This window comes from Artemia franciscana, chromosome 5 (assembly GCF_032884065.1).
Source record: "Artemia franciscana chromosome 5, ASM3288406v1, whole genome shotgun sequence".
Classification (NCBI taxonomy): domain Eukaryota; kingdom Metazoa; phylum Arthropoda; class Branchiopoda; order Anostraca; family Artemiidae; genus Artemia; species Artemia franciscana.
Window position 1 is genome coordinate 11,483,655 of NC_088867.1, and position 8,896 is coordinate 11,492,550.

Sequence of the window (8,896 nt, forward strand, 5' to 3'; positions counted from 1 at the left end):
GGAAGTATTTCCTACATTATGGTAGAGGTGCTAAGAGCTACAATCTAGTACAAGATGAGCACAGCTTATAGTAACAGAAATCAGTATCCTATAAAGTCATTGCAATGGTGTCTTTGAAAGCCAGAGTTAAAAAAAGGCTAAACACACATCAAAATCAAGTAGACAATTTTTTTTAATTTGGGACATCTAGCCTCTGGGCTGTGACTTTAAGCCTGTCTTACAGTTAACTTTATAAGCTGTTGAAAGGCAAAAGGAGTAGAGATGGAGTTAATTCTTGAGTTGACAAAATACTTCAGCTAGGATGAAAGTGAATGCATTACTTGATGCCTGTTTTATGCTCCATTTTAATTCAATTATTTTTTCTGGGAAAAAATCACATTTTGGGCTTTTAATATGCCTCCAAAATAAAAACAGTCCATAGTAACAAATGGCTTTTAAACATAAATATGCCTAATGAGATAATTTAGCCATTTGTAGCTTGTTTATAAATGGTAATTGATTCACAATGCAGGAATTATCCAAATAAAGAGAAAGAAATATCCCAGGTGCTTGGACAGGCTTTTAGGCCTTGATTTCTTTGGTTGGTGGCAATGTCCCTTCTAACTATATTTTGCAGTGTCAAAATCAAAGGTCATCTTTACAGGAAAATGTAGGGGCACTTGAAATAGGTGTCCAAACCATCTTAAGTTATGTTTGGCTCCTTAGGTTGAAAACTGGGACTGCTTGGTGGCTGAAACAGCTTCTTGTTACTCCCAAAGTCAAACTCATTACTATCCAGTTGCTTCTGGATAAAAATCATTTGCCAGGCTAAAACTAATAAAAAAAAACTCTCTGAAATCAAACATGAAAACAGATGGATTAAATTGTTTGGCAATCATGTTGATTAAAAGTGAGATATTATACACTCTATGCTCTCTGTCCTTCATGATCAAGGATACAGGCTTAAGCAGGATTGCAGCTTGGATTCTGAAGTATAGAAGGGGATGTAAAGAATTCCAAACAATTTTGGAAACAAGCTAAATTTCCAAGATAAATATTCCAAAGATTTGGTCCTGGGCACTAAATCTTAGATCTTTTTGTGGAGTGGGGAGTCCCCTTTTCCTAAATAAACTGTGGCTGTAGTAATATGCACAAAACTAAGATAAAACAATGGAATTTTTACTTTCTAATATGTAGGATGTTTCTATAAATAAGATAATCATTTTGCTTTCTAGTTTTATCTGCTTTTCAAATAATTTTCACATTCCACTTTAATCTACTCAGGCAAAACTAAAATTCATCAAGTTGAGACTGCAGAAGCATATTTGATCAAAGAGTTTATTATAGTGATTATGATTGCTTTGCTAGTGCTTGTGTTTATTCTTGCTGTATGTGCTATGCTTGCTTTTTCTTTATAGGAGTTTGGGTTGAATAAATGCATTAATCACAATTGTTGCATGGTGTCAGAAGTGGAATCTTGGCATTGAAATCTAACAGCACTATGGAAGTCCAACAACCATCCATCAACTGGGATGCCACCTCCTTGGCAGATGAATGGAATCGATTTGAACAGCATGCCTGGTTGATGCTTATAGGACTGCTGGCAGAAAAGACAGAAAAATCTCTGTGTGCCTACCTGCTTATCTGGATGGGAGAAAAGGGATGAGAGATCTTCAATACTTCTGAAATGGAAAAGAGTGAAGCCAACAAAATTGAACCCCTTATCAAATACTTTAAAGACTATGCAAGTCCACAGAAAAACACTGTGTTTGCAAGATACATCTTCCAGAAGAGGGACCAGTTAGAAAACGAAAGTAGTGAAAGGTACATCACAGAATTAAAAACATTGGCCAAACCATGTCTGTACACAGAACAAGATGAAATGATTTGTGACCAAATTGTCTGTGGAATTTGAAACTAAGCTGTTTGAGAGAAACTGTTAGCAGAAGGTGACTCATTAACTCTTGAGAGTGCAGTGTCAAGATGTAGAACCTACAAAACAACCCAAGCTCAGCTAAAATCATTTAGTGGCAGTAAACCAATATCTATCAAGCAGGAAGTTGATGCAACCACACGTGGTCCAGGCCAGAATAGCTTCCGAAATCAGAAAGCTTCTGTTAATAACCACACCAAGGGTAGAGATTGCTATTTTTGTGGTGGATCTTACTCAACCAATCATGCATGTCCAGCGAAGGGGAAAATATGTACACAGTGCAAGAAGCCAAACCATTTCGCAAGGGTCTGTTGCAGCAACAAAAACGTAAACACCATTGATGAAGAAACTGAGTCATTCAGAGAGGCAGTCGATGATCAAGAAACAATTTTCCTGTATGCCATTGACAAAGGTAGTGGCAAAGATGAAGCCCTTGTCCCACTGACCTTAAACAACCAGCTTTCAGTCAACTTCAAAATTGACACAGGAGCCCAAGCAAATGTCATTCTCAAAAACATTTTCGACAAGCTTGACCCAAAACCGAATCTGCAATCAACTAATCAGCGACTGACCAGCTACTGTGGTGCTAGGATCCCTGTCATTGGCACTTGTGACCTTACCTGTAGCCACAAACAGTATCCTAGGGGTGCTCACAGATTCTATGTAGTCGACTCAGCATCGACCCCAATAGTGGGATATCAATCCAGCATAGACTTGAACCTCATCAAACTGGTACTCAATGTTAATGCAGAACAAACCAGCATAGACGACAAGTACAAAAGCCTCTTTGAAGGCATTGGCCGACTTGAAGGGGAATGCAACATCCATCTAAAAGATGGGTCCATACCAACCGTTGATCTGGCCAGAAGGGTACCAGAGGCTTCCTTTATAAATTTTACTTATTTTCTGTAATCAATTTGAATGCATGCTGTCAAAAATCAGCTGAAAGAAAAGAACCACATAGCATAAATTAAGGGGTTCCCCTTTGGGAAAGAAATCCTAAGAAAAATGAGGCTTCACCTTATCTGAAGCCTCAATTCAGCCTTGTGGAGTAGCACCTCTCCCCCAAGTCGGTGCAAGAACACGATCCGCAAGAGTGATCATCCCTCCAAAGAGATTGAACCTGTAAATAGTTGTGTGAAGTGAAAAGTATGCAATGTGTATACCAAGAGTACATATGAGAGAAGTGAGTCTAGCGCCTTCTCGTACTCGTTAAAAAAAAGAAAAAAAAGAAGTGTTAAGTGTGATAGTAGATTTTACTAGTGTAACAAACCTTATGCGTACTTAGAATATACAATAGAGAAGCCTTCTCGGGATGTAAATAAATTTAGTTATATCTCAGATAGTGATGATATGGTGCAGTACTGGTGTATTGGGAACCAATTAGTTTAAAGTGAAAAGAAGGGAGATGTAGTGATTATGATTGCTTTGCTTTGCTAGTGCTTGTGTTTATTCTTGCTATGTGTGCTGTGCTTGCTTATATTGCTTTTTCTTGATAGGAGCTTGGGTTAAATAAATGCATTAATCACAATCGTTGCATTTATGAAGTATCATAAAGTTGAATTAACTGAGAAACATATTTATTATTGAGGCTGGATGTTGGACATCACGGGGGCAAGATACATTGTTACAAAAAACCATGAAATTTGAAAATAACATAAATAAAGAATATAAAGGTTCTTGTTTGGTTTGCTGTCTGTACATTTAATAGTATATATTATTAAACTTTGGGTCACAGCATCAATTAAAGGGAAAATTCATGGAGAATATATCCTTTTATTCACAAATTAAAAGGAGCTAAGTATGACTGAGTACTTTTAAGATACAAGAACATATTTTTCAATCTTAAAAGAATTGTTTATATTTTTTTTTTTTAGGATTTCTTTCCCAAAGAGGAACCCCTTAATTTATACTATCTGGTTCTTTTCTTTCAGCTGATTTTTGACAGCATGCATTCAAATTGATTAAAGCAAATAAGTAAAATTTTAGTTAGTACAATTCTAACCATTAGAAATAAGAAAAAAAAACATTATAACATCTTTCCAGAGTATGATTTTCATCCCAGATTGATTCTTCAAAAATGTATTCACCTGTACAAACTAATTTTTAAGATAGCAGGAAGTTAAAATAGTTTGGGCTGTAAATTAGCAGTTTAGAGGGAGAGAGTAAAATGAAGCAAACCTGCAGTTAGGATTCAATCCCAATGAGAAATATAGGAATATTGCTAAAGCTAGATATAGGTCCAAGGAGGGGCACCTTGCTCAGGGAAAAAAAATGTATTGTGGGCAACATGAAATAAAGAATTTGCTGGTATGGTACCATATTGGCTTCATGCTTAGCTAGTCCTCTTGCTTCTCTTTTTAACCTTTGACCTATTTCAAACATTTCAATTTTTTTTAGGATTATGGAAAAAGTATTTGCTGATTTAGTTCAAAATTGTAACCTGCAGCATATAGCACAAAATGATTTTAGGAAAGATAGGTCTTGTAATACTCAGCTATTGGAAGTAATTAATGATTTTCAAATGATGGCTAACTTGGGTTAAAAGTTTGATTGTGTTTATGTTGATTTTTGTAAGACATTTGACAAGGTATCAATACCTCTACTGTTGTAAAAAGTTCAAAGTATAGGATTGGATTGAGAATTCCAGCATAGATTACACATTAACTTACAGATAGGTCACTGAATATGAGGATTGGCAAATCCTTAACTATCCTGTGCAGTGTTTTAAGTGGAGTCTCTCATGGTAGTTGCTTTGGACAGTGGTATTTTGTATATCTAATTCATTTGGTACAGGCAATTCAAGATAGTAAAATCAAAATGTTTGCTGATGAAGTACAGCTTTACAGGGGTGTGTCTCTTCCCTGATAATGTGGCTCTTCTACAGGATTATTTGAATGCACTGGTTAATTGGTGCAATTTAAATTCAGTGACCAATAAGGGAAAATGTCACATGGTGAATTATTTAGTGATGGCAGTAGGACATCAGTATTTTACTTGTTGAGCTGTATTATGTTCTGTTGATTCTATTAGAGACCTTGGTATTGTTTTTGATAATCAATTAAGATTTGATAAACTGACAAACAATTAACACCTGAATCATGTAAAACCAATTATGGTTTGCTTTGTATAGAAAGAATGTTTTCAAGGTTTAACCTGCAAAGCTTTACTATGCTGTATATGATAATGATGCAACCAATAGTTGAATACTACCGATCTATGTAGTATCCAACTAGAAAATTTGGTTCAAAACTTATTGAAAAAATACAAAAACACACATCAAAATTTGATCCTTACTTGAAGTACTATCCTTATGAGCAGTGAATATGACGTTTGAGCCTCCCACCTTTGCAATTCTGGAAGCATGGAGTGGACTTAGTTGATGCATTTCAAGCTATTAAACGTGTTGAAAATTTATTTGTCAGCAATTCCATTAGTTTAGCCATTTTTCACCCACATGGCAGAATTCATTAAAATTGCATCAGAACAGTTTCAAGAAAGGTTAGAAAGGGTCCTTTTGTAAATCAGTCCATAAGATCATGGAACATATTTCCTGACCATGCTAATGGAGGGGACGCAGGATTTTCTAGCAGTATTAAAAAAAAACAATAAAAAAATAAATATGAAAAGCTTTTTCTACTGAAAGTGAGGAACAGCATTAAAACTTACAATGAACACAAATTATTACGCATATGATGGGTTTACCTTCTCATAATACCTCGCTCTTTAAGCTAAAGTATTTTCAGTAATTTCAACTATTTATTCAACGGCTTTTGTGATTCAACGGTCATTCTCAAGGAATTGGGACAAAATTTAAGCTTTAGTGTTTAGAGCGGGGTATCAAGGAGGGGCTAGCCCCCTCATATACGCAATAGAAACATACGAATATAGAAGTTCGCTACGTAAGTTAATTCGTAAGTTACGTATATTTTTTACTTATGAAAACGTTCGTAAAAATTTAAAGTTATAGGTGCCTTTTTAAGTAATCAAAAAAATAGGGGGCAACTAGGCCTCCTCCTTTGCTTCTTTTTTCTCAAAAATCTTCTGATTAAAACTATGAAAAAGCCATTTAGCCCAAAAAAATTAATATGCAAATTTCGTTTTAATTGTTTATGTGTGGAGAGCCAAGACAAAACATGCATTAATTCAAAAACTTCCATAAATTAAACAAAAAAACAAGTTTTTTTTTTAATGAAAGTAAGGAGCGAGATTAAACCTTAAAACGAACAGAAATTACTCTGTATATGAAAGGGGGTTTTCCTCTTCTACGCCCTGTTCTTTACGCGTGGTACACTTGTTAGAGTAAATTTTAAGTCATTTTAAGTTTTAATGCTGCTCCTCGCTTTCAGTAGAATAAACTTTTCACATTTTTTTTTTTATTGTTTTTTTTTTAAATAATGCTAGTAAATCCTGCGTCCCCTCCATTGAAAGTCTCTTCCCCCGTGAGAAGTTCCTCCATGAAAAGATCTTCCCACGTACCCCGTCAACTATCCCCCCAAACCAAAAAAATCCCCTTGAAAACGTCTGTACACTTCCCAGTAACCATTACTATAGGTGAACACAGGTCAAAGTTTGTAACTTACAACCCCTCGCACGGGGACTGCGAGGGAGTAAGTTGTCCCCAAAGATATAGTTATTAGGTTTTTCAAGTATGGTGAATAAAATGGCTATCTCAGAATTTTGATCCAGTGACTTTCGGGAAAAAATGAGCGTGGGAGGGGGCTTAGGTGCCCTCCAATTTTGTCGGTCAGTTAAAAAGGGCACTAGAACCTTTAATTTCCGTTAGAATGAGCCCTTTTGCGTCATTCTAGCACCACTGAGTTGATACGATCACCTCTGGAAGAAAAAAACAACAAATAAACACGTATTGTACGATTTGTCTTCTGTCAATTAAACACGATTTGTCTTCTGCCAAAAAAAGTGAAATTCCACATTTTTGTAGATAGGGGCTTGAAACTTATACAACAGGGCTCTCTGATACGCTGAATATGATGGTGTGATTTTTGTTAAGATCATATGACTTTTAGGGGGTGTTTTCCTCTATTTCTAAAGTGAGGGAAATTTTCTCATGCTCCTAACTTTTGATAGGTGTAACTAATCTTGATGTAACTTGGTGTAACTTTATATATTTAAAATCAGCATTAAAATTCGATTCTTTTGATGTAACTATTGGTATCAAAAGTTTATTTTTTAGAGTTTTGGTTACTATTGAGCCCAGTTGCTCCCCTCTTCAATTCGTTACCACGAACTGTTTGATTTGAAGAAAAATCCAAAAAAGAAGTTTTCCAAAGAAAAGCCAAGGTCGGAGGACAGCTGAGGGTGAGATAATGTAGGTAAAAATCTCCCAAAATCTAGGAAATTTGACCTGTAGAGTAGACATTCTCATAGATCTTGAGTAATACATTAGGAAAATGTATGCTGTAAATCTTATTTTGATGAGGATAAAAACTGAATGATTTATTCATTTTATAAAATAAATGTATAGCATAACTATCTTAAAAGCTAACCAAATTCATTATAGGTTCGAATTCCGTTGATACAGAGTAATGTATGTACAACAAGTAGATAATTGTGATAATCTCCACACGACAAGTTTTGTTTTGTGAAAATGCAGTTGGGAAAAAGCTCAGGCTGCTGCCGAGTCATCCGACCTGTGAATCGCTGTTGCCACAGAAGATCCCATCTTCCCAATGTTCCTTCACGAAGAAGCATTCTCCCTCTGGAAACCTCCAGTCAGACAGAAAGCAATAATACTCTTTTTGTTGGCCCTTCTTCTATTCTTTCTATTCTTTGTACCACCCATAGTAACCTGCACTCCTGCTTATGTGAGGTATCAGTTCAATTTGAACCTTTCTTCAGTCTCCCAAGTGATGAATCAACACATCAGAATCCACTTTTTAGAGAAGCTAGGCGTCAAACAGAAACTTACTCTATGAAACTAGACTGCATCAAACCAGAGTTTGAATTGTTGGAACTAAAAAGCAGGCTAGAAGAGGCGTTAAAACAAATTTTGATAATTATTTCTCAACCCCTGTCTAGAATACAATGTAATTATCTTCCTCCCCAACAGGATATTTCCAACTCCCCTTTCTTTCTACTTAGCAAAACCAACAAAATCTCAAAAATAATCATACCAGCCAAGTAGAGGTAAAACATCTAGAAAATAATGTTAGTGACCGGATCTTTCAGTAAAAATATTGAATATTCATCAGTTATTCATGAGTTGACTAATCCCTCTGACCTTGTATCACCTCCGGTCAATTATATTTTTACTAGTCAGTGTTTTGAAGAAAGTGAAGTGAATAGCCTGACAAGGCACGTTGGCAGGAATTTTTTTCGGGGGGGGGGGCCAAAACCTTCAAAACGGCAGATATAAAGTAGCACTTTTTTATTTAGTAACTACATAAAGGCAAAAAGCACGTATGTCAGAAAATACAGATTAACTTTATCTATACTTTAAATCGTAACCTTCGAGCAGAGCTAATAGCAAAATTTTCCTAAATTTCATCGACTGATACGAGAACATCTCTGTGGACATTCAAGAGTGCCAAGCCATTCAGTCGGTCTTCACTCATCCGACTGCGAAGATACGTTTTGATCCTTTTCATCAAAGAAAATGACCTCTCAACACATTTTGTAGACGTGGGAATGACACAAAAGATGCTCAATAACTTGTGAATATTTGGAAATATTCCACGTTTGCACTTAGCCAAGCTCTGCACTGCTGTCTTCGGGAAAAGACTGGGTACTACTTTCAGCCACTTAGCTCGCCATAGTTCAAGCTCAGCCATCACAGCGGAGTCTGAACTCGTTAGAACTGAGGCATATAATTTGATCTTAAAATCGCTGCTAGGCTGTTTCACAACAAAAGATGGTAGTATTCCCCTGAGGCCTTTCAGCGTGACCTTGTGCTTTGTGAATCGAGATTCAAGTGATTGTATTAGCTGATCTACAAATGGAAGGAAAATGGAGACGCGATAGTAA

At 36.0% G+C, this 8,896-nt stretch overlaps 1 protein-coding gene and 1 long non-coding RNA gene across 3 annotated transcripts in view; one reads left to right on the forward strand and one right to left on the reverse strand.

The window, feature by feature from the left end:
• The window catches only part of LOC136026980 (uncharacterized), a 306,126-nt gene that overhangs the window by 76,278 nt on the left and 220,952 nt on the right, over positions 1-8,896 (reverse strand). The window lies entirely within an intron of this gene.
• LOC136026976 (uncharacterized) overlaps positions 1-8,896 on the forward strand; it is a 266,593-nt gene that overhangs the window by 290 nt on the left and 257,407 nt on the right. The gene's annotated exons all lie outside the window — the stretch shown is intronic.